At 39.6% G+C, this 27434-nt stretch overlaps 2 protein-coding genes and 2 long non-coding RNA genes across 5 annotated transcripts in view; 2 read left to right on the top strand and 2 right to left on the bottom strand.

Annotated features, from left to right (window-relative positions):
• Positions 1–27434, bottom strand: part of LOC111871108 — a 286680-nt gene that overhangs the window by 47867 nt on the left and 211379 nt on the right. The gene's annotated exons all lie outside the window — the stretch shown is intronic.
• Positions 1–27434, bottom strand: part of LOC111871382 (chitin-binding lectin 1-like) — a 157135-nt gene that overhangs the window by 13239 nt on the left and 116462 nt on the right. Inside the window, exon 1 of one of the 2 annotated variants that reach the window (XM_033754183.1) lies at positions 404–474. The exons of the other annotated variant lie outside the window; for it this stretch is intronic. The gene's annotated coding sequence lies outside the window, so the exon portion shown is untranslated. Of the gene's footprint in view, positions 1–403; positions 475–27434 lie in introns of those variants that run through there. 2 annotated transcript variants of the gene reach the window in all.
• On the top strand, positions 4477–6691 carry LOC111871399. Its single transcript, XR_002844017.2, has 2 exons — positions 4477–4569; positions 6360–6691. It is a non-coding gene; the product is annotated as an uncharacterized LOC111871399 (long non-coding RNA).
• On the top strand, positions 17631–20562 carry LOC111871393. Its single transcript, XR_002844014.2, has 2 exons — positions 17631–18430; positions 19384–20562. It is a non-coding gene; the product is annotated as an uncharacterized LOC111871393 (long non-coding RNA).

Here is a 27434-nt window from a genome sequence, read left to right as displayed (position 1 = left end):
CCTCAAGAAACTAAACAGAAAGCTCAAGACATGGGATCAGTAGATGCTCCATCCTCACCTCGGTTCGGAAATCGGCCATACTGAGAATTTTATTGGGTTTCCTCAGTCTATCCAGAAAAATACTAGTATAGTACCTTGATTATATCACGATTCCTTCCAAATCCCTTCAAATTCATTATCGCAAGTTGTTTCTACAGTTCAATGCTCTGTAGGCCTAGTCTGAGATACTAGCGGAGTCGTGAAATAAAGAACAGGAAATAATCCTTCCATCAGTTCCCATTTAACTATGCAGTTAAGTAAACATAATCAATAATATTAAAAAGACGCAACAAAAACGCCAGAATAAGTTTTATATACGTTATACATATACAATATATACATATATCTGTGACTTCATACAGACCTATTGTACGTGTATATATGTGCATATTTCCGGTGATGAACAAAAGTGGGCAGCCTCTTCTCTGTCCACATCTCTCATTGAAAACATTTTCACTTCAAGAAATTCTGAAGTCAGTGTGGGCTTGTTGAATTTCACACGTGTTCCAGTAAACCCATTGATGATTGTGTGATATTAAACATGACACGCGACTATGAGCAGCTTGCTAAACATATTCTACCCTAATTTCTCTGTTTGTTTCAAGTATTTAAATTATGCCATGCTTTTGTATTATTTATTAGTTATTGTTACGCTGCAACCTTGTTCCAGATTTTTATTGCACCTTATCTGTACTTGTTTTTATCTACATTCATTTCTAGGTTAATACATAAAGTGTCCTGTAAACAATTCCAAAAGACCGTTTAGACCTTACCTGCATCTCTCAACCTTCACATTTCTAAGCTTTTATTTAATTTTATCAAAAATACCATTTAATTATTTCCGTCAGAATCTAGCTCAGGTTCTAAACAAGGCAGTGAACTTTCAGGTACCATAAAATTTGGAAAATTCTTCAGTACGAGACTGACTGGCGGCGTCTCAAGACGTGATCAGCTCAATAGAATTAGAATTAGTTAGTTAGTTAATTGTAATATCTTTCCGGTGGTAACCATTTATAAATAAGGGAAATAAAACCACAACAATTACTATGGCCCGGATTCTTTAAAAAGCATATGCGCATATGCAAATGAATATTTTGAGGGTTTTTGGTCGTTATTGCATATTCTAAACTTAAGTGCATATTTCTGCATATATGTTTGAAATTAAGGATAATTAAGGATGAGACAACCGATTTATGTGGCCGATGAATAGCAAATTTCGTTGCTGTTAAGCTACATCCAGACGAACCCGGCAACCCTCATCTTCTTGCTTGTAAAGTACTAGAGAAAACCAACCATAGGACAATAGCAAGATTTGTAAATGATTCTTTGTGACTACTAAGGCCATCTGAAATTGAGAATAATTGTTGTAAGGTGCTTGTATTACTCACAGATGCAGCTTCCTATATGTTGAAAGCAGCAAAGGCCTTACAAGTGTTTTATCCAGATCTTACACGTAACCTGTTTAGCGCACGGATTACACCGTATTGCAGAAAAAATACACGCACAGTTTCCAGCTGTTAACGATTTAATTGCAAGGGGGGAAATAACTGTCTCTGAAAGCACCAGCTCGTGTCCAGTTCTACAGAGATTGCCTACCTCAGGTTCCTCTGCCACCTGAACCTGTCCTAACTAGGGGGGGGACATGGCTATCCGCAGTTTCATTTTATCAGGAGAATTTCAATAAAGTAAAAGAAGTGGTTACAAAACTTGAAGATGAGAATGCATGTGTCCTTGAAGCAAAAGTGGTGTTTGGAAGTGATACTGTTTATCAAGATGTGAATTTTACCCATGCACATTTTTCTACACTTTCAAAAGCCATTGAGAGCTTAGAATCTTGTGGTGCACTCCTTCACGACTCACTTGAACTCGTTCAGAAAGCAACTTGTTCACTGAATTTCGCACTTGGCGAAATTGGAGACAAGATTAAATGTAAGTTAGAAATGGTGTTGAATTCGAACCCAGGACTAAAAAAGATTCAGTCAATTAGTCGGTACTTGAGTGGAATTGGGGTATCTTTGCCAGATGAATGTTCCTAACCTTCGGCGCCAGTGTATAAATACTGTCCAATCACGTCAGTTGATGTAGAAAGATCATTCTCAGCCTATAATCTCATTTTGACGGACAACAGACGAAGTTTGTCTCCAGAAAACACTGAAAGACTTCTAGTTGCCTGTTGAGATGCTACTTTCTGCAGTGAATGATACATGTAAATAGGCGAGTCTGAATAAAGTGACCTGTTTCTTAAGTGCATATTGTTTTATTTTTGGTGCATATTTTCCCGCTTTTCAGCACATATTTTAAGTGTTTTAGTGCATATTTTAAGTGTTTTTAGCGCATAAAGATCCGGACCCCTAGTTATTTCACTGATTTGTCCCTGTCCGGAAGTTTACACGTATATACGTATACATCGGGGCAAATATTTTAAGAACAGGGCAAATATGTAAAAGATATTGACTTCAAAAAGCCTGATAATATCTTGTCAGGCCCCTCTGTGCGTCGATTTAGTAAATTATCATGGCTATCTGCAGAGTCTTCGTATTAACATAACTGTAGAATAAAATGACCCCCGATTAAGGCGAAATTATTGCTGCTAGATCTTTAGCTGTCGGTGACACTTAGCATCTTATGAATTTATGGATACAAATTAATTTCTGCTTCTTTCAGTCTCAACAAACCTCTTCTCCTCTACTGGATACAAAATCGTATCTTAGGTTCCGATTACCCGTCAAGTTGTTGAAAATGAAAACCGCCGTTTATTTCTGTGAACATTGACATCAATAAGAATATACCGAGGTGGTTACACTTGTAACATTTACAATCCTGACTCAGCTGTTTCTTTCTTTTCGTAGTCCCTTCAGACGATTCACAGAAGAGTTGTACCTCAGTTTACTCCATAGCCGTTTCCTTTCACATGATTTCCAATTCATTATTTAGTAATAATCATGTCATTCGATGCCATGTAGTCTGAACAGCAGGCAGTATCTCTAGATGAAGTGTAAATGAATAATTATAATTATACCATTACCTACCCTGGAGACAATCGCTAATGATCACTTCACTGAAGCAGAATTCATGTGCTGCACAATGGAATATGCCATAATGCCAAATATGGTTAAATATGATATTAAACTGTATGAAGAACGAACAAATAGACGCACACTTTCTTCGTAGATGTATATATTGTGACGTGGACGGCGCAACGGTCGGTAAACACCCCCTTCCTCCAGCGGTGACGTAACAGCATCAGAGCAACTGCCGCTGCTACGGTAACAGGCCAGTCAACACTCCATCTCCATCCCCCCCGGTGACGTAACAGCACTTCGCATTGTGACGTAACAGGGGACACCGCGGTTACTACGCAGCAATAAACAACTCTCGGCAACGTTCCCCAGCAACGCTTGTAAACACGGCGTTTACGCAACAGTGGTAGCTATCACGTAACTGTATTCTGTGTTGTCAGTGCGGAAGCTACATAACGAGGTGGATTACCGGAGTAACCAGGTCAGTTGCAGTCTAGCAGTCGCCGAGTCGAGTTGCATCGAGTGAATGGAAATGACTACAGGAGAAGTATTTGTGATACTGCAAACGGCAGTAGTGGTGTAATTGTGAACTGTGTAAATGTAAGAGCGAATGTGGAATAAATTCGCTACCTCTAAGACGGCATGAAGTTATCTGTCGCGTGTCAAACTCCCAACACGTGACAATATTATTCATATTATTATATTATAACTTTTATTTATATTATTTATATACCCTTGTGAAATTCTGACTTTCTTACTGCAAGAGAAAAACATATGAGAGTGCTTGAGGACATGACGTAGGGGAGAGGATTTTCATGTAAAAAGTAATTAACAGGAGGATGGAAGAAAATACATAATTAGTTACTTATTTGCCATTATAATAATGTTGGAATAAAGGCGAGAAAAGAAGCTAGATATAATATTTGGTTTGAAACACACTAGGAGACGCCAAAATTTGAGAGATCTAGAATTATTTGAGAGGATATATTTAAGGTTAGGTGTAATTTTATATACTAGAATAAAGTAAGTTAGGATAGGGTGCAGTTCCGTACTTCTGTGAAAACCGCGGAGAATTTCTCGGCGCGCTGTGTAACAGTGCACTTGTCACGATGACTGTGCAGCACGGTATGTCGGTTGGTTCCAGCTGGTAATCTTGCATTTTGTGTGCGGTACTTAATGTGTTCTTCCGCCAATTACACGTGTATGGGAAGCAGGACAGAGAACGGCTGATTCTATGATACTAACATGTGGAGCAAGGGCACTCACAGCCCAGATTATACGAACGTTTTACTGATATTTATTGCATATTGCTTAAGGAAGAACAAACTAAACCATTTTGCAATTACTAGTATCAAGTCTAGCCTATATATATGCATAACTATGAGAGAGAGTTCGAGCACTTCGAAAGAGACGGCAGAACTCGTTATTTTGGCCAGTTACGAAAACTTCACTTTTGTTGAAGAAGCTAGTATATTAGAGAATGATTGGGACGAGATTGATAATATTTGTGGTAAGTTGTAAACTAAATACATTATATATCTTTATTAATATTATTACATTTCTGAAGATAATATAGGAGTTATTTGAAAGTTTAATATATTCTCCCCATAATAATAGTTTTAGTGTATGCATTTACAATGATGTCAAAATTTGCTCGTCACTTCTAAAGATATGCAGGATGTGAACTTTCGTTTCTCCCATATTCCAGTGTGTAGGTTATATTAGAAAAGGTGCCCGTACATATTCTTACTTCTAGAATGCCTAGCTTTAGCCAAGAGATGGTGGACAGAAATTACATTCCGATACTAAAGGTTCTGACAGCAGTATCAAGATTTATTTCTTCTAGGTTGTGTTGTCGTGTAGTTTGGCAGTTGGTACCAATGTTTCGGTCACATCTGCTGTCTCATTTTTCAAGGTAAAAGAGTAAGGAAATTTTCCTTTTTACTGTGAAGATGGAGGCAGCAGATTCCTCCAAAACACCTTTATTCCTTCAGTAAGCTAGAGTCGAAACATATCAGATGGTCGTCATCTTCAGTTCTGAGCTGAGGTCTGAGGTTGTCACGGCGGCGTGTGTCAAATTGCCGGTTTCTTTGGTTCTGCCGCATTTTATGAACCCAAAGGTTCATTACCGTCTTCACAAGAGCCCTCCACTGGTCCCTATCCTGAGCCAGACCAATCCAATCCATACCATCCTACCCTATCTCTCCAAGATCCATTTTAATATTGCTCACTCACTTAGGCCTGGGTTTTCCCAGTGGTCTCTTTCCTTCTGGCTTTCCAATCAATACACTATATGCATTCCTCTTCTCCCCAATTCGTGTTACATGTCCTGCCCATCTCATCCTCTTTGCCTTGATCATTCTAATTATAATTGGAGAAAGTACAAGTTATGAAAAGTAACGACTCACAGGCTATTTTTTCCCCCATTAGAGACACAGTCTTATAGAAAAACTGAACGATCCCCCAAATATTATCTGAAAATCTTTTTATTCTCTGCATTTTAACCATGAGATGTGACGTGGGTTTTCAGATGAAGCTGAAGTTAATATGTAACATATGATTTTATCCTACAGTTATAGTTACTTGTAAATATATCATTTAAATTGATATTCTTAGGTCGATTTTCATAATAAAAAAATATATATAATGTTAGAGAAAGATAAGTGAAACACACCCATAATCAGACTGACACGAATTATTTAAAGCGTGTGAAATTTTTCTCTACACGAACTGCAAAGTACAGACGAATTTATCTCTGAAGATTGAAAGGAAAAAATACATTACTTATTAATGAATTAANCCTTGTTCTCATATTAAAATAATAAAAATATGTATCTATCATATACATTGTCAAACGTTAAAAATATTAAAATTGTTCAGGATACCACATCGCTACGTCGCCCCTCACTACGCCAGTCACGCTCATTCTCCTCTGCTGGAGCACTCCTTCACTGTCTTGTGTGTGTTGTGCTTTTGTTATGTCTTGCTCCTGTGACTGCGTGTGTGTGTGGCATTGTTATGCCGAAACATGTAGTGCGAGGGAGATAAGGAGATAAATGAGTGTATGCACTGCAAGACGGTTTAAATAAATCATGGACTTAAAATAATTTTCTTATGCCCTACTTTCTTTTACCCGGTGATAAGGCAGCTGACACATAATGCTGACCACCCACCTCCCACTAGTGCCACACTGATGAATATGAGGATCTACATCTCTACTCCCCAGCACGTCTTCACGGAAAGATGTTTAATTAATTAAACTTAAAAATAACTTTACATTTGTATTTACTTATCTTGTAGGTTCTGCTCGCAACATTGGAGCAGATATTATCAGCTCAACTGAAATCATCCAATGGTGATGCAGCTCAAGACTGGAACATTTATACAGAACTGACTACAGGCACTATTGCAGAAGTGCCGCTAGAGGGCAGGGCATGCAATGGCAATGAATTTCTCTGCACAAACATAACAGCATACAAATCCTGTGATGCAATTAAGCTACGAATTATTGAAAACCAGTGTCCGCAGGGTTCCTTCTGTAATACAAAATGTGCCAATCCCTGTACGAATGATGTAAGATTATGTTGAAAAGGAAATTCTCCTTCACAAATAAAACAAACAGTTCTGTTGAAGCCTGGTCCTAAATTTAAGCAGTACAACATTCTGAAAGCCAACAAGTTCTTCGACTCTTGCAACATACAATATACTCACATGTGTCTGAGAGCGTAATATTCCTAGAAGGGATACACCAGACTTAATGACTTATGTCCCGTATATTATATGTACGAAACATTATTAGTGGTGCAAGGAAATTATTACTTACTTACTTATGGAGCTGAGCCTTTCTTGAGGAGAAGCCAAATCCGCAGCTACTCAAGATATTCCCAGAATTTTATGTAACCCGAAGGTTCATTACCTTGTTCACAAGAGCCATCTACTGGTACTTATCCTGAGCCAGAACAATTCAATCAATACCATTCCTTCCTATTTCAATAAGATTCATTTTAACATTGTCCACCGTCTACGCCTTGGTCTTCCCAGTGGTCTATTTCCTGCTGGCTTTCCCACCAATATCCTATATGGATTCCTTTTCCCCCCTATTCGTGCTACATGCCCTGCGCAACTCATCCTCTTTGATCTGATCATTCTAATTATTACAAGCTATGAAGATCCTCATTAAGCAGTTTTCTCCAACCTACTGTCACTTCATCCTTCTTCGGTTCAAATATTCTCCTCAGCAGCCTAGGAATTGCTCTAACATTTTACTTTTCTTTTAAAATTGCGTCCGCACTCCTTTACTTCCACGGAGGGTCAGGCTTGAGGTCAACATCACCTTACTCCTGTTTCTTGTACACCAAACGAAATGTAAAGAAAATGCAAATGACGTCATATTTTTAAGAAGTGCCGTCCGTTTAGAATAAAATATCAATTATAACTTGAATCCAAGTGACGACAAAGCAGCAAGTTAGCGTGTGCCCTCTGAATTTGCAATAAATGATGGAAAGACAAAGCATGATTTTCGTCTACAATGAGGTTGTGAAAATCATGCAGAGACACTTCGAATTGAAAGTCGATTAATCATACAAGTATAAATGTCTGTCTGTTCTTTATACACTTACATTTTCACTTCGACCAAATTTGTCATGATGACAGGTGACCTTCCTGGAGAAATTCTAGACACTTATCACGTTTTCTGGTTATTACTCGAGAACAATTTGTCCTAGCACATTGAGGTTTTCTTAATTCTATAAGGCTTAGGAAAGCAATCATGAAAAACGCCTGTCGTACGTCTAGTCCATAATTATATTACATTACCTATCATAAATTTGTAATAATTAATTCTCAATTTTCCTCAAATAAAATGCAATTTAAAAAATGCAGAAATCCAAGGTTTATTTTATTAAGATATTTAATTAGTACTTGCGTAATGCATGGTCCCTTATTGATATTTTTAAATAATTTGCGGTTCTTTTCACGAAACTCAGCAGAATCACATTCTTCTCATCACGGTGTTGTTTATTCTTACAATAAAATATTTGCTGATGCCAGTAGCAGCGGGCAATCCGGAGGCTCTGGTCACCATTCAGTTCAGAATATTATTCTGCCAGCCCTGTCGAAAAACTAAAATTGGCAAATTCAGACAGATTTAGCATCTTCCGTAAGGTTGCCTGCCAAAGGAACGGCGTACTCCTCTTCGCATGGCACAGGAACTTCAACCATCAGACAGGGAGACCGTAAGGAAACTGGTTGTCAATTCTCCCAACATGTTTTCCATTTGTTACATCTGTGATTACTTGCAACGAACATATTTCTCCTGTCTAACTGATAAATATTTCAGTTGTATTAGGGAAGAGACAATATTCCCTTTGAAAGCGAACTGGTATTTGGCCATATATTTCTTCATAGATTCAGCAGGGTTTCCTGTGGACACAACTTGTTGCAATGATTTTAGTGGGAGAGTAGTCGGAGGTCACAAGTGCGTTTCCAACGATAAATCTCAAAGTATAAATTCTTTCCACACAAACACACTGCCGAATGAGTAGAAAACGCATATCAAATAACGAAAAGTCACTCCTGCCCTTCTAGTTCATCTTGAACGAACATGTCTCTATGAAATAAAGTCTATTCGAGACAGGTTTTACGTAAATGAGCGTGAACGTAAGGCATGAGCTGATGTAGTGCAGGTTTCAAGAAATTCTTTCATGGGTTATTAGCTTATCAACTGTGTGGCTATGACAAGTAGTATCTTCTGTGACGTGACACCGTTTAGATTTGCTTCCGTTTCAATGGTTGTATAATGACGCTATCCATATAGATATTATGTAGTTAGTTAGTTAGTTAGTTATTAGAGAGGGTGGGTTTCCCCATGCACTTAGACCAATATTGGTCCATTGTGCTTCCCTCTATGATATTCTACCAGTCTCTATACCCTACCGACACTGGTGCGTACCATCAGTCCCGACCGAGCCAGCGAGTTCGGCCTCTACTGGCTTAGCGGTATCTATAATGCTTCCCCCATCTATCAGAGGCGTTAGAGACTACTGTTGGGCGGGAAATGTCCTTGAATTTGGCTCAGTGACCTCCTTTGCAGATATGAGGTTCTTTTACGTGCCGTATAGCTACGACACGGGACCCACGGCTTAAAGTCCCTCCCGGAGGACTTGTTCCCTGAATTTTTCCGCCCTTAAAAATTCCACGACCTCCACCGGGTTTGAACCCGCGTACCACGAGTCATGAGGTAGATATTATGTAGCGCCATATGATAGGCCAAATGATGAAGTGGATTGGAAGGGCACGGTTATGTCCTACTTGTGGTATTTCCCCGAAAATTTCTTGTAGGGACTGAGGAAAAGTAACAAAAATTTCATTAAGAATAACAGGTATTCCTGTCGAGTTTCGAACAGAGAACTTTTAGGATACAAGTCTAGAGATTTTCTGCTAGATCAACCTGTTTGATGTGATTCAGTGCAGTCTGGTAGAAGTTCAGCGATTTTCATCCGAAAGATGGAGATCTTCTACCAAATATTCCGCTAGATAATGCTCTTCAGGAAGTTCTGATCAGATGAAGATCTCTCTATCTATTCATCCGTCCGCCTTTCATTCTTTAATTATATGCACTGTGAGTAGGACTCCTTGGACGGGGGATCGGCCATTCGCAAGGCCGCTACTCACATGCAGAACAACACGAACACAGAACAAACGCACAGAGACATCCATGCCTTAGTGGAATTCGAACCCACGATCTGGCGTTCAAGCGAACAAAGACAGTTCATGCCTTAGACCGCGCAGCCACTGTGATGGACCCAAAAGAATTATTTGGTGCTCAAAAGCCCTGCAACACACATTTGTTTTGTTGGACAGTTACTTACTTCACCCTTCTAGTTAGCTAGTTTGTTTCTTGTTACTTGGTTACTTGGTTTCATATAACCGGGCCGCGCCAAAGCTCAAGCGGTTAGTTGCTGGCTTCCCACCGCGGCGGCCTGGGTTCAATCCCGGGTCTGGTCAAGAGGGATTTGTGGCGGACAAAGTGGCGCTGGGGCAGGTTTTCTCCGAGTACTTCGGTTTCCCCTGCCAATCTTCATTCCACCAATTGCTCCACAATCACCCTCACCTATCATCTGGGGCTGGTACAATAGGCCAGAAGTGGCTGCAGTACAAGGGACTTAGTCCCACTCCACTAGCAATAAAGAAAATAGTTTCACTTAAACTCCGCGAAAATTATACATCTGAGGTTGTAGTCAGTCACGAGCAGAGGCAACTACGGTGAACTGTGAGACAAAACTTCTGTAAAGCCATCGGTACACAAAGCGTGTCCTGAAACACTTTTATTATACAGTCTAGAGCATGAACAAACTGACCTATTTAATAATTACATGTTAAAAGACTATATATTCGTAGCTGTCAGATAAAAACCAGAGTTTCATTTGGCACCACGGAACTTCGTGACAGCTCCAGTTTTACAGATCTCGCATAGCATATAAGCCGCTACTGAAAAACGGACATTTAAAAATATAAAATGAAAGGCATGACTGAGGCAACATTTATGGTAAGTTACACATTTAACTACTTTAATTAAGCATTGTGAAATCCACGTTTTATAAGAGCTTCATTTCACAAGAAACCTATAGCTAGTCGCAGGAATTTGAATACCAGCATTTGCATATTAATTACAGATATACCGCGTTATGTGTGACTTCGAAGAATGTTTTCATTTTAATGAGATCAATTAATTTAGACTGATTTCAGTTACTAGAGCTGACTCTATTGAGAACTGCCTGCTGACTGACACAGCGAGGTGAAGAAAGGTCGAGCAATTGCTTTGCGGGTTGCAGAGCAGGAATGTAGGTGGAAGAAGGGAAAACTATATTCAAATTATGTGATTTCACTCAGTGAGGCTATCGAGGAGGCAACATAAATCGTGGAATATCCACAGTTCTATTACGTTGTGTAACCCTTCACATCACGGTGGTTGCTACACGTATCATCTGTTTTAAGAGATTGAAAATTTACAGTCTCTCCACAGAGTGTGTTTATGTGAATCGTATCATTTTTCACAATAAACAACGACTTTTTCATAAACTGACTGTCTGACTGTTGAATTGCTGCTGGCCCTCGCCAGCATAGTGATACTTAGTTCCGAGTCCCATTGATCTAATTTTCTTATTTTGCCGCCTGACGGCTCTGGGAGCCCCTTTCTTCATAAGCTGCATTAACCGATTTATCTTTATAATGGAGACGTAATGTGTTTTCTGTGAGTTTTCAACTGAATTTTTATGTGTAGAGTGAGATAAAGGAACATGACTTTTTCAAAATTATATAAAGCAGTGAAATTTTATTTTCATTTCTTAATTTATTGTTACAAAATGAATGAAAAGTGAATACCATTTTATTCCACGTACATTTCATTACGTCTCTGCTTATTTCGTTTTGAACAGCACGTCACTAAAATGTTGCCCATCACTGCGTACACACTCTTCCAACCTGGCTCACAGGTTTCCCGGTGCTCGCCTCGCCATATTTTCCAGTATTGCTGAAATTTGCTTCCGAATTGCGGTCTTCAGGTCACTGAGGGTCGTGGCCTAGTGGTGTGCACTTTTGCTTAAAGGCACCCCCAAAGGGAGAAATCACAAATAGAGAGATCAGGAGAACTTGCAGGCCATGGAAGCTCGCCTCGAATTGAAATAACATGCTCTGGAAATATTTCCCGAACGATACTCTGACTGTATGGGCAGTTACAACATCTTGCAGGAACCACATGGTCGAGAGTTCAGTTCTGGTGCGAGGAAGTTCCATAACTTTCAACACAACGAACAGACGTGACTGTAACTGCACACCCAACTTACTCTTCAAAGAAACGAGGGTCTACGAATATATCTCCAAAGTTTGCCACTCCTATCCGCCAGTCACGCGCGCGCTGTGAAGAGACCGTTGTTGGAACTGCAGTGGAGTTTCTTCTGCCCAGTAGCGAAAATTCTCTCTGTCGACAGAAGCAGAAGTGTGCTTCTTCTGTCATACGGATAATGACATCGTCCGACAAAATTCAGATCAAACGGTCAGCTGCCGTGCTATAGTTTGTGATGTCACGGTCGCTTAACTCTTGCACCAGCGCCATTTTGTACAGACAGAAATTTATATCCTTGTGTAAATTTCTCCTCACCCTCCGATCGGATATTCTTGGAGCAACAAAATGTCTCCTGGCTGCACGCCTATGACTGCCTCACAGCCTCAACGTCCTATGCCGATCGCACTGTACGAGTATGCACACTGTCTCGTGGTCTCTTTTTCACTGCAGAAGCATTTGTTCTGAAGTTTTTTTTACCAATAATTGTATGGCATTGCGACAAGATAATTTTCCGTCACGAGCAATATTGAAATGCTTGAGAAATATTTGCTGCTTTTTGATAAGAGCTTCACCAGTTAAAAGAAAATCAGCAACAAACGCATGATGTTGCAATCTCCACTTCTCCACTGCTCCGTGCCTACTGCAGCGGCATCAGTTATGCTAGCAAACATAATGATCCCCCCTTTTCATCCTCAGAGGTTACCAACATAACGCATTTTAAAAATCGTCAGGTTCCTTTGCCGCACTTTGCTTATTTAGAATAAATTCAGCCTTCAAATGATCAAAAATAAATTGTAATGAACAGGGCGCTCTAAGTCAGAAAGGAGTCCCATAGCCGGACTACAAACTGGAATATTTTCTGAAGCTGCAGTATAAATAAAATTTTTAATATCTATAAAATTGTTATTTTATTAATTTTACATCAAGTGTATAAATTCAACAATTTTATTGTCAAAGTCAAGAGTATGAACCTTGTAATTAAAGCAATCTTTTGTCATTTTCACATTATTTCAGCACATATTTATGCGTAATTATACCACATTTTCTTGCAGCTTATGGTAGCAGTGTCAGTACGTACAGTTTCAGCCCAACTGCAGTTGGGTGTTGGAATTTCTTCTGATGCTACAACTCGATACAGGGCACAGAACATTAAGGCAATGGAAAAGCAAAATGTACCTTCTGCTCGCACCAATCAGCTAAGATTCCCAGATCCACTCAGCTGTTCTTCATACTACTTAATGGAATCACTGGGCAGTGGCACCATCATTCGTATGACTTGTCCTAATGCATTAATCTTCGAACAAAATAGTCGTAAATGTGTCTCAGATAAAAATGCCTGTGATCTACCCATAATTAATCCCATAGTTCTACCATCATCGGGCGAGTGTAATGGTTTTGGTTTCGCATGTCTAAATTTTAACTCTTTTAAATACTGTGCTACAAATAATGTACCAATTCTAGATTACAAAACCTGCCCGAGTGGTTATATCTGTCTTATGCACAAAACGACTCCATGCCACCCATACAAACATACATACCCGGCCATATAAAATATTCAGAGAAGCTCTGAAATTAATTATCAAGTGGTTGTTTCGATGAACAAACATGGGGCTACACGGTGTAACATCCCTGAAGACAGTGATTTTCAACATATGTTACGTTTCTTTAGAGAGGCGTGAAGGAAGTTCATGCAAAGCTGTGGCAAGACGAAGGGAATATCTGCTCAGTCTCATGAATATACATAATGACAGGTCTCGTGTGTGTGTGTATGAGGCGTCAGCATCGACGGCTCCATGCATCTAGATAAACATCAAGGTCGATCATGTCATGAAAATCCAGTAAACATATTAATAAAATTAAAATTTGTGTTAAAGTATATAGTGGACCGACCAATGACCGGTACGAATATATTAGACAGATTTCTTTTGTGGATACATGTTTAGATGTAACAATATAATTTAATATACTGTCACGTGTTGGGTGTTTGTAACGCGAGTTACTAGTATCCAGTATGAGTATGAGTTACGAGTATTAAGAGTGTCTGTCGAAGACAGTGGAAGTTGCATGAAAGCTTTGGTTAAAGCAGTAATTGTGATACTGCAGTTGGCAGTAATTGTGAAATTGTGAACCGTGTAAGTGTTAGAGCGAGTGTTCAATAAATTCGCTAAGATCCAAAACGGCGTGAAGTTATTTATCGCTTTACAAACACCCAACACGTGACAACATTTTAATCACGTAGTGTGAAGATAAGGATAAATCTGGTTTTGTTATGATTGTTGCTTTATTCACAAATAATTGTAAGATGTTTATCGCTTAGGACATGAACAAGAAAGATGTGTAAGGGCCAAGGCTATGCCTTATACCATAAAATCATTGCAAATCTGTATTTAAACAAAGGTTCTGTTCAGTTTCAGAAATGGCTGAATGAAGCTCTGGAGCTTCCTCTAGTGCTATATAATGGACAATGTCGAGGTAATGCGTGTACTTTTAAATATCACGTCAGAAGATTACAAACAGAAGGAACTGCATTCAGAGTTTATCGGGAATCTGCCAGTAGCGAAGGAAGAAATAGTGTGCAAACAATGGGAGGGGCAAATCAGCTCATACTCGCAGTAAGTTGTGCAGAAATCACGCTCACGTTTGTAAGATTTGAGGTTTTCACGGCGGTGACTATGAAGAATGCCGTCATCTGGGATGTGGCGTCGTGTAGGTCTTCTGTGAACCACTGCAGAATGCAGCCACGTGTTCACGCTGGATACCCTGAAGATTGAGGCGATACGTTCCTTGGAAACGTTTTGCGTGCAATAAGGACATTGATCTTTCAGCATGAAAGAACAATATGGATGGATGGTGTATGACAGAATGGGGAGAAGAATGCGTGGAGCTAAGGCGGAGGCCGTAACAGGAAGCTGGAGAAACCGCGTAATCAAGATTTTCATAATTCGTGTCCGTAAACAAGCATCTTTAAGAAGATCAAACCAAAGAACCTGAGAAGAAAGAGACATTATGTGGGAGATGAAAAACGCGTATACACATTGGAAGTTCGGAGCTTGAATGAAGTCAAATCGAATACTTCGCTGTAAGTGGAAATATAATTTTGAACTGACCTGAAAGATTCAAAACGCTTCTATCTTTTGAGATACAAAGCCGAGTATTCCTGTGTAAGTTATCTGATGCTCCGAAGAAACACGTCAACTCCATCTTCAGATCTGAAAACTTACGTCAAGCTAGAAGCCAGGATGGAGAAAGTGACATATTCCCAAAGAATGTCGGTTACATTTCACCAGACTTACTTACTTACTTCTGGAGCTGAGCTCTTCTCGAGGAGAAGCCAAATCTGCAGCTACTCAAGAATTTCCCAGGATTTTATGGAAGCCGAAGGTTCATTGCTGTTTTCACAAAGGCCATCCACTGGTCTCTATCCTGAGCCAGATCAATCCAGTCCATACTATCCCATCTTATTTCTGTAAGATCCATTTTAATATTGTTCACACACCTACGCTTTGGTCTTCCGAGTGGTCTCTTTCCTTCTTACTATCCCACCAATATCCTACATGCATTCCTCTTCTCCCCCCTTTTCACCAGACTACACAGCGTTATATATACCATAACAGAGACCATTTCATGACCACTGATGTGAGAACTTCAAATCCTACTTTAAGAAACACTGTGTGGAGATATGACGACAATCCTATTGGATGAGGAACGCTCAATGTATACGAGTGACCGAAAGTGAGCTTCAAACTAATGCAGAAATATAGAAATATATTAAAGAAATCTCGGTATTAAAACCACTGCAGAATAGTGTTAATACTTATCCCTAGACTAACGATATAGCAAATGAAGGCAGAGAGATAGTATTCATTTTTGCAAGACCTTAGTATAATCTTATATAATTGTGCAATCTCCTCTGCGAACCCACTTTTAGACTCAGAGAATATACGTTCCAAAGTGCACAATATTTTCACTTATTTCCTAAATAAAGGGAAAATCCTGTACATGGAATTAACAACTATAACCCAACATAACGTCTTACAAATCACATTCGAAAACCACGTCGGCCTTGCTCATTAGCTGACGAACACTTGATAGAAACCGAGGTAAAGTATTGCCTCTACTCCTGCCTTTGGATGACTGTCATTATACAGGGCGTTCAACCTTCGAGGAAACCTGGGAGCAGTGCCCAGCGGACACAACATTTGTCACAGATTGCAGCTGTAACTGCCGAGAACAGAATGAGTCATTGGTTCAGATAACTGCGTGACGTCAGGTGATCTGATACATTTTCTGTAAGTTTTTTCTTGCAGAAGTTTCGACAATAAACACACGCTGTTTAATAGTGAATTCATTTCAGTATAAACGTCGACCGCCTAACGACACCTCTAACAAAGAGTGGCTGTTAATGCGACTTACTTCAGTGACAAGCTCAGTCCATCTGACGGCGCGAGTTTATCAGCGCTAATAACTCATTCTGACATCGGTAGTCACAGCAGCATTCTGTGAGGAAAGTTGTGCCCGCTCAACCTTGTTGTCAGATTTCCTCGATGGTTGAACGCATTGTAATTTCAAGTTTCTTGCTACTAGTGATTAGCTTTCTAACCCAGTAATCAACAGATAACGGAACAATCAAAGCGTTGATATTAGAAGCAAAATGAATGACAATAATGCTTGCAAACTGAAATGTAGTGCCGTAATTTGGAAGCGATTTGATTGCAACATTCATGACAACTCCAGGTCATTGCTGTGAATCACGCCACAGTCTTTTCAACTAGCCATCAGTGTACTCCGAGCTCTAGCAACTACGGNGTGTTAATACTTATCCCTAGACTAACGATATAGCAAATGAAGGCAGAGAGATAGTATTCATTTTTGCAAGACCTTAGTATAATCTTATATAATTGTGCAATCTCCTCTGCGAACCCACTTTTAGACTCAGAGAATATACGTTCCAAAGTGCACAATATTTTCACTTATTTCCTAAATAAAGGGAAAATCCTGTACATGGAATTAACAACTATAACCCAACATAACGTCTTACAAATCACATTCGAAAACCACGTCGGCCTTGCTCATTAGCTGACGAACACTTGATAGAACCCGAGGTAAAGTATTGCCTCTACTCCTGCCTTTGGATGACTGTCATTATACAGGGCGTTCAACCTTCGAGGAAACCTGGGAGCAGTGCCCAGCGGACACAACATTTGTCACAGATTGCAGCTGTAACTGCCGAGAACAGAATGAGTCATTGGTTCAGATAACTGCGTGACGTCAGGTGATCTGATACATTTTCTGTAAGTTTTTTCTTGCAGAAGTTTCGACAATAAACACACGCTGTTTAATAGTGAATTCATTTCAGTATAAACGTCGACCGCCTAACGACACCTCTAACAAAGAGTGGCTGTTAATGCGACTTACTTCAGTGACAAGCTCAGTCCATCTGACGGCGCGAGTTTATCAGCGCTAATGACTCATTCTGACATCGGTAGTTACAGCAGCATTCTGTGAGGAAAGTTGTGCCCGCTCAACCTTGTTGTCAGATTTCCTCGATGGCTGAACGCATTGTAATTTCAAGTTTCTTGCTACTAGTGATTAGCTTTCTAACCCAGTAATCAACAGATAACGGAACAATCAAAGCGTTGATATTAGAAGCAAAATGAATGACAATAATGCTTGCAGACTGAAATGTAGTGCCGTAATTTGGAAGCGATTTGATTGCAACATTCATGACAACTCCAGGTCATTGCTGTGAATCACGCCACAGTCTTTTCAACTAGCCATCAGTGTACTCCGAGCTCTAGCAACTACGGCCACAAAAGGCTGGATGACTTCTGATGTTCTCATACCTTGTCAATGAAGCGTAGGGCCAATGCAAGAAGCTACTCTGTGTGGGCGGGGGTAGGATAAGTGGGGTGCATGTCCCAACCCCAACACTGATGAAGGGGTGTAAACATTGAAGGCTAAATGCGTCTGGATACATATCAAGGTAAAATTTTAGCAGAAAGAGAAAGCAGAAAATGTAATAAAACGAAACTTGCATCGAAATGTAACGTAGCCCAGTAATTTCGGGTAATGAAATTGGTGAGACAGATCCTCTCTGTTGACATGATTTTATTTACAGTGTGGAGATAATAACCGGATAGATCTCGTTCTGTTACCACTGTCACTTTATTTATTCACAGATTTCTATATTATGTTGCTAATTCGTGATATGACATTGAAAGCAAAAATAAAAATGTGCAAACCCCGAGACTGAGCATTGTGTTCCTGTATAATTGTAAAGCCTTATTCACACAAAGTTCCAGCTCAGTTTCTGACGTATCATTTGCAGAAATGATAAACAGAAAATCTGTCCTTTCCGCAACTACTGTAAGTACGTATATGGAAATACAGCCAGGTTACGCGGTTACATTGAGAGAACGCAGAAGTTTGCAACAGAAGGAACTGCACTGACAGCACGTCAGAAATCTGCCAGTATTGTAGCACGAAACGTGTGTACACAATGGGACGTGAGAGTCAGTTCATACTAGCGGTGAGTTGTACAAGCAGCTTGCTATATTTAGGTTCTTCTTCGAGATCTCAGGTTATGAAGAAGCGAACATTACTGTGTTCTTGGGGCTGTGACAACGAATTTTCTCCGAAAGTTATCAAACGGAGTTGCCGTAGTTTCGGAGGAACTTCCTCTCTCCGTGTACATGTGGATGGAGGGAGCAGGGGACTACATTTAATTTTGCATTCATCAAAAAATACACATGAGAAATTAGATTTTCATATGTCTGAAATTTCATATTGCGGTCTCTGAGCTATGATAAGTTTCATCTGGTAAGCGCTTACCAAAGTTAAGGAGGAAAGAACGCTGCGTCAATTTCCAGTGCCGAACTTAAATTCTGAAGAAGGAGGCAGTATCTACCACAGAGTACAGCGTTTATACCTCCGAACGCGGCAGCAGAATGTAGGCTTTACTGCCATTCTATTATAATTCTTCTTCAATTAACTTGTTGTTTACATGGGTGTGGAACATTAATATTCAGTTTATGCATAGGTTATAGATTAATGGTGTATGGTAATACTGCAATGAGAATATTACCACCAAGGACTGAAAAGGTAAAATGCTAATACAGAAATTCGCGTAAAAATGAAATTCATATTTCGATAATTTCTTCAAATAATATTCATATATATAAATATATATTGATTTTTTTTTTTCAATTTACCTAATACTTCCAGCCTCACTATGGCCCTGGGATGGACTCAGCCTCTAACAGAAATGAGTTTCAGGAATCTTCGTGGAGCAAAAGGCGGCCGGCGCGTAACACTAACAACCTTACCGCCATCTGTGAGCCGATTGCCTAGAAATTGTGGAAGCCTAAACATCTCATAATCCTATGGGCCTTCACGGCCTCTTACAGAGAGAGATTTGCCTTTTTATATGTAATAATAATAATTTCTGAAGTTGGAAAATAATTACGAAACCTCCGTTTGCAGGTCCTGATTGCAGCTTCTGTACATTTGGCCTGTGACGCTGTAGAAAGATACCCAGATCCACTCGACTCCAAGAAATATTATCTTCGGTACTCGGATAACAGTATCTATAGCCAAACCTGTCCTGGTAACCTAACCTACGAATACCCCGTACAGTTGTGTGTTCTGAAAGCTACTTCATGTTCTTCAGTGAAGCCAGTTCTTAGAGCACTGACAGCTAACCAATGTGGTTGCGAGACTGGCTTCTATTGTAATTCTATTTATAATTTTACATACTGTACGTATGATGGAATAAAAATTGTAAATAACTTTGCCTGCCCGACAGGTATATGCCGTATGAATAATACAAATCCGTGTGTTTAAAGATAACAGTATTGTAATCATAAGATCACTCAGTCAGTAGCTTCATGTAGCCATTGTGAAAAATCTGTGCGTGTATGAACAATATTGAATATAATTGAAACTGTAAGGTATATTCAGTTTGTATGACTGGAGTACTATTACCTCCTGGGTTGAAACCTATTGCATATTGAAAACAACGATATATATATATATATACATAACCTGCAACATATTGAATATCTCATCTTCTGGTAGAGGTGAGTAATCTTATGGGTCCCCGATCTTCGAAGAGAAGCAGATCCGGATTCCGAAACGTCGCCTTTGGTATAAAATTCAGATTACATATAATATTAATTACAACTGGAATTTTCGGCCTTTATCGAAATATTCGTAAAAGAACTCTAAGATATGTATTAGATCTAAATGTCTGTAAGGATAACATATTAATACAATTATTGAGTTTTTGGACATTATCCATTATTCTGTTCTTTATTTAAAACACTGCGTTTTAGATACTGGATTCTGTCAGTGTCTTCACGAAAAAGTCTACTCGACTCGGCTCAATCGCTAAAAGTACTAGACCGCACTCCCGGTCCGGAAGTGGTACACAGAATTCAGTCTCCGAAAATTTGATAAAAAAAGGATGATAATGTCTAATAATTCAATAATTTTGTAAGATGCAAGTTTCTGAACCTTTCCACTTAACGAATCTGTAAGCTATAAGCAAAGCATGAAGCATATAAGATTTTAAAATATGGTAGCGTCTTCACGTCTTACATTTTACAGATGTGTCAGTTCTGTATTACATTTATTACAATAAAGATTATATATATTATTTCATCAGTTGAGTACTGACTTCTATTTCAGTTACATGAGAATTCACCATCAGTCATTTATCAACCCTACATCACCCCCTCGTTGGTGTCTCCACCTTATCGTGGTGAGGGTGTTTGAGTATGCCAAGGACCCTGAGAGCTATACCAGCGGTAGCGTAGCTACTGGCAGGGCCTCCCTTGCTGGACAGGTCAAAGGGTAGGCATCAGACGAAGAGAGACACCGAAAACTGATGCCGGAAGCAGCGTCATCAGCGGCGACTTGAAGCACAGAGAAAATGATGCTCGAGATGGTTCAAGTTCGTATAGCAACAGGCGTGAATGGCTGTTGTACTGCGATGTGGAAAGCAAATGGAAAAACTACCACATTATCACTTTTCCTGGATAGTCTCTTTCCAAAAACAGAAGATCGCATTAAATGGAGAAACTGTTTTGGAAGAGGCTGTGGACCTGTCGTCTGACAGATTACTGATGAATGAACATGCAATTAAGAAATGTTTCTGTTACCCCAAGAAAGAGCGCTCTGTTTGAGAGTAGGGTGTTGAGGAAACTGCACGGATGTGAGACTGAGGGCGTAATAGAAGCCTGAGTAAAAAAGTGAAAAGTAAAGCTATCCCTGTACCAGGCCGTGAAGGTCCATAGGGATGTGAGACGTTGAGGGTCCCGCATTATCTAGACAATGGGCTCATAGATGGCGGTAAGGTTGTCAGCCTTACGCGCCGGCCGCGTTTTACTCCCCAGGAAAATTATTTAATTAATTCCCGGTACTCATTTCTGTTAGAGGCTGAGAGGGCCATAGTGCGGAAGACCTTATCGGGACTTGAACCCGCGTCCTTCCGGCTTGTAGCACAGCCCCTCAACCAACTACGCTACTGCGTGCTACCCCACTAGCAATAAACAAATTGTAATAATCATACCAACTGCACTGATACAGTAACTGGACGGAATGTGTAGCTTTTTAACGTTTGAGCAGTCAGTAGGTTTACATGAAGCTTCAATCTTGCTTTAAATATTTAACAGAGATATTAAAAAGTACAGCTTATACAGTATTTACAGCAGGAAGTGCATAGAGCTAAAAACTGGAACAATTTAGATAGACTCATTCGGACGGACCTACACCGATATGTTTGCAGATGAAGATGCATTGTTCCAAAAAGACCCTGAATAAGTTGTAGAATTTTGTTCATCCTTAGGCATATATGGGACATAAATATTCCCTTTATAATGGGGAAAACATACGACTACTATAGAAATAATTCTTATTTAAACATGGGACTGGAATCTTGGTGAAGTGAGTGTTTACATGAATTATATAACTTCCTGAGGCCAGGTATACATATATACTAAATAGAGTCATATACTGTAAAAATTAATCTTACAGTGACGGAGTTAATAAACATTCTCAACCCACTCGTCCATCATTCAATGTAACACATTTGGAACAGAATGTCCTTGTTTCAGTACTGGAGTTTGGAACCGCACCCCTCTTCTAATTGTCTTTGTCATAGCAGTTCTTTTTTGCATCGGTCCTACGATTGAGTGACAAAATACTTGACATCTGTGCTTGCGACGAGCTGATCACCCGCCCAAGGAGTCCTACCGTATGTCTAAGATCTAGTAAAACCGAAGTGAACGGAGAGTTTCATGGAGGTAGCCCTGGGCCCAAATGAGGGCTGTAGCGCCAAAGAAATAAAAATTAAGGAAAACAGGCTAAGTATTATATAAAATATTTTATTTTATTAAATGAAATACAACACAACAAATATAATGTCTTCAGAATGCTGCTATCTCTCTCTTTCTCGGGTAATTTAACCAGTAGTTAACTATTCATACACGTATTTCAGTTTCATTACAAGTTTGGCTTTAAGAGTCCCTATTATGAAGTTTGTTTTTACAATGTATTTTTACTAGCACTGGGCATTTATAAATCTGTCTTCACTTCCGTCTTCTGGCAAGAAGGAAGCCCATAACTTCACAACCTTTTGTCAGAAAACGGATTCAGAACAGCTCTAAATCCTTGTTTAGTACGAAACCCAGGAAATGGATAATGTCAAACACACAGAATGAGTACACCTTACAGATATAATTATGTATATTCATCTAACAGTACAGTTAATGATGTATAAAGTGTTATGCCATGCATATATTTCAGGGTACCGATAGAGGGACCTTATATTGACGTGTATATAAGGTTGTTACGCAGGGCACGGATTGTTACCTGCTCCGCACGCCGGAATCATATTCGTACTGCCTGCCGGGCAAGCTTTGTTATTTACAATTCTTTTATGGTCATACGTGCAATATGTAAATGTATTATCTGTATTACAATAGTATCCAGCAGAGCTAGCACACGCATCCCCACGTCTGTATGTAATATCTGGCCTGTCGTCTTGACAGCTACCTTCCTGAACACATAGCTTTGCGCTGTCTTCGAAGACTAGACCATTGGGACAGGTTAGGTGGGAGAAGGTAGCATCCCTGTTGCGCACGTAATATTTCAAGCAGCTCAGTGGATCCGGGTACCTTTCTAGTGCGATAGAAGAAGAAAGTGCAGACGCTGCGATCACAGTCTGTAAAGAAAATATTTTTTCATCATTTATTGATATGTGCGAAATTAGGGCCTGGAAAGGTCAGTCAATATAGCGACTAGATTACGGGTATGGACAACCGAGGTTCGATTCTAGACAAGGATAAAGATATTTCACGTTAGAACCCAAACCGTATCCGAGGCCCACCCAATCTCCTATTTAATGAGCATCAGCTGCCTTGTCTCCTAGTGTAAAGCGGTACATGCCTGAAGCTGACAGTTCACCTCCATCTTGTGCCGAAGTTAAGAAGGATGGAGCTATAACTCCAATCCCCTGTATTCCTAAAGGATATAGTGCTTCTAATATTATAATATTATATTTCAGCAACCTGTGGCACTGATGCATCACTCGTTCACTTATTTCAATCTCCAGTGTTACGTAAACTTTTATTTTAAAATGTCATTACAATTACAATTACAATTAAACTTCTTAAAATGTCATTAGAATCGTATTTTATTTTACTATTGCGATATGTTTCGGCCTTATAAAGCCATCCTCAGGCAACAGCTAATAATTAAACCATCCGCACTGTATCAGCTCCTATGTTACATGCTAATACTGCACGTTGTAATTGCATGAGAATGTATGCCCATATTTTACTCACGATACTTCCATGTCGCGGCGTCCACGTTATGCATCCTTTGCGCGTAGCTTTTCCTATTCGGGCGTGTATTTCTTCTACTTAATCGATAAAAGTTTAAAGGAAATTGTAATGACATTTTAAAATAAAATTTTATGTTGCATTAGAGACTGAAACAAGTGGACTAATGCTTCATTATATATTTAAGTGCATGGATAATCTTCCTGTGCGAAATCAATTTTATTTAATTTAAATCTCGAAAACTTTCCCTCATATAATTTGAGCACATATGTTATACACGGTATTCTATGAGGAGTATGTTTACCGGTCAATAGCGTTACTAGCTTTACTCGGTACAAACGAGATCCTGTATAGGGACGTCTCTCTTCAGTGTTTGTCAGTTGACGCACTCTTTTCAGTTTGAGATGCAAAGTTTGAAGGTAATTTAACGATGTGTGACAGTCCAAACCTTTTACAATTCTCCATGGGACGCTATGGTCCTCTTTAGCCATTTCAGTAGGGTGACTGGTTTATTGGGGAGACCGATTCATTAGCATGTTATGACTTACTTTTCGCATCTGGACAGAAACAACTGCCTCATTTTGTTACCTGCAGTTTGGGTGACGACAATGTGCAATGTCTTTTATTTTTGGCCTTACGTAAAGATGGTTTTAATCAGTCATTATACCTAAACATCGGAAGAAACACACTGAATTTCCACAAAAATATCTCATGTCGAATTTTACCAGAATTATTTGTACTCACGCGGTTCACGCGTGTTTATCTCCTTTGTAACCGTGCCACTGCCGTGCTGCCTATTTAAATATGATTAATGTTATTAATTTGAAATTTAATTGTTTGAATGTAAGGGCAGGAACAAGTGTAGTGAGACTTAGGTCCATCCTTGTATTTAAGAGTTAGCGCCTTCCCACGCTTACAGCAGAAACAGGGAGATACCCGTTGAGGATTCTATTAAGGGGAAAGTTACGTAAAGAATAGCTAAAGAAATCTTTTGTGAATTCTTTACTTGACATTTTCTACATGCCATATTTTAGGAGAGTGATAGTTTTACGATCCCAAGCCACGCTGTACATTCGTCACTTTTTTGACAGGAGTTCTTTAAGTAGTTCTATGTAATCGTCTTCTTTTTGGACTGCAATGTACCTTCCCAGCGTCATCGCACTGATACGCAATATGCAGAACCTGTAGATGTACTCCTATGGCTGTAAATTCTTACAACAAACATAAGCAAGTTCGGAAGGCGCCCTATGGATTACATTACATAGAAATGTATTTGTGCTTTCAGACGTGTCAGTAAGGTTTGGAAACGTCGTTATATCAGTAACTAACCTGCTTCTGTTGCTTTTCTAGTTCCACTGATTGCACGGAGATTCACAGTTCTGAAGGAACCAGAAGTCACTCAGCTGGTCGAGAGTTTCTCGCCTTATGTGCAAGTGGAACTGTCATTACCTCCTTCACAAATGTCCATCACTGATTCATTCCTAAGCCATATAAATCCAGTCCGCATTTGAATAACCCATTTCTTAAGGCTACATTTCAATATGGCCCTCCAATTTACGTAAGTTCTGCAAGTGTTTCGTTCCCTTCTGGTTTCCTATTGAAGTGTTGTGTTCATTTCTCGCCCGTCCCATGTGCTATGTTCTCCCCCTATCATCTTGTACTTTTAGTTTTCTGGTAATGCTGGAAGCAGATTTTGAATTTTGTATTCCTTCACTGTGCAATATTCTCTGGCCTCCTGTTACTTACTCTCTCTTAGATCAAAATTTTCCTTATCACCTTGTAACAGACGGCCGTCCTCTCTCTTTCCTTAACTTTAGGAGTCAACGTCCTCATCCACAAGAAGTAGGAAACTTTAAGAACTGTTACCCTCAATAAAACGTGTTCCGCCGTGGTCCTCTGGGTTACGGCAGAATGTAGCCTGGTATGTATTCTCCATCATTTCAAAGGCATTTTTTGCCACCATCTTCAAAGCACAGCTTCAACCGAGAATATGGACCCAGTATGTTCCTCTGAAACGTTGGCAACCGCTTATGAGACTACGCATGTCCTATCTCAGAGACCGTAATTTGAATTGTCACAGCTGTACAAGCCGGAAGGTCGCGGGTTCAAGTCCCGATGAGGTCATTGGATTTTTTTCAATTGACCTAATCCTTCTGGCCGCACTATGGCCCTGGGGTCGACTCAGCCTCTAACAGAAATGAGTACAAGGAAGTAATTAAATAATTTTCCTGGGAGTAAAGCGCGGCCGGCGCGTAAGACTGACAAATTTACCGCCATCTTTGAGCCGATTGTCTAGAAAATGTGGGACCCTCAACGTCTCACAACCCTATGGGCCTTCACGGCCTTTTACAGGGATAGCATTTCCTTTTACTTGTTACAGCTTTGAGGACGTCTCGCATATACGAGTACCATCACTTCATGAAATTAAACGCAGTCTTGTGCCGCCTCCTCTTTCAGGTAAATGAAAACAGCAAGTTTCACAAGAAATACAGTATCCCTTTTGGTGTCTTTCGGATAATATTTTTTGTTTTGTGTCATAGCCCAGAACAATAGAGACGGATTTATCTCTTGACAATTGTAGAAATCACACATACATGCAGTTGAATTAACAACTAAAGACTTACCGCTCTCTGTAAAACTCACCGCAATTATCATGTGATTTTCACGGCCCATTATGCGCACACGATTACTTCTTTCAGAACTGGCTGAAGCTTGATGTAATGCTGACAAAATTTCTTATGTTGTTGACTTGTATGGCGGTGTCTGTAATGTGTTCCCATTACCGGGATATCATCCATTCTTTATGTGACGTAAATTGAAGAAGCACCTTCACGTGACCCAGGCTTTACCCTGGTTTTGAGGCACAATGCACAACATCGATCTTGACACATTTTTCCACTTTCATGCTCAGTATCGGAGGAAACGGTATCTCTCAATGTTTATGAACAAACAAAGAGATAGGCTGCGAACGTGAGGTGTAAGCTTCCGAGACAAAACACCCCGGACAGACATACATTTATGAAAGTGGACGACACCCCGTGTGAGGAGAAATAAAATACATCAAAATAACGTGGGTATAATAGAAACTTTAATGGATTTCATCTGGTTTACCTTGAAAAGAGAACTACAGCGTGTGATTTTAACACGGACTAAGACAGTGTAGCAGTTTTAACATAATTTCAAAAAATATTTGTAACATATGAAGACACCTGAAGATGGCCGTTTGGGGCCGAAACATGTGGTATCAAAGTGTATAATGTTAAACTAAAATTAAAATTAAGTAGTTAATAAACAAGTGTTGCAATATTGACGGACGATAAATACATGGACGTTAAGTTAAACAATTGCAACAGGATGCTGAAGTACAGAAGTCTTATGAAAAATTTATTCAAAAATTTAAAAATAAATATCCAACTGTACATGGACTAGGAAGACGGAATCACAGAGGTCAAATGCTTATTGACTTTTGTGAACGAAATGGATTGATTGTTACCAACACTTGGTTCAAGAAGCCAAAGAGAAGAATTTACACATGGAAGGCACCTGGGGATTGGAAGAGGCATCAGCTGGACTACATCCTTGTGAAACATCGATTCAGAAACAGTGTGAAGGATGTGAAGACGCTTCCTGGGGCAGACATTGACTCTGACCACAACTTGCTGGTTGCCAAGTTCCGAACCAGGTTGAAGA

The sequence above is a fragment of the Cryptotermes secundus genome, unplaced genomic scaffold (genome assembly GCF_002891405.2).
Source record: "Cryptotermes secundus unplaced genomic scaffold, Csec_1.0 scaffold152, whole genome shotgun sequence".
Classification (NCBI taxonomy): domain Eukaryota; kingdom Metazoa; phylum Arthropoda; class Insecta; order Blattodea; family Kalotermitidae; genus Cryptotermes; species Cryptotermes secundus.
The sequence above is the reverse complement of the archived record's forward strand: the minus strand, read 5'-3'. Positions and strand labels throughout refer to the sequence as shown.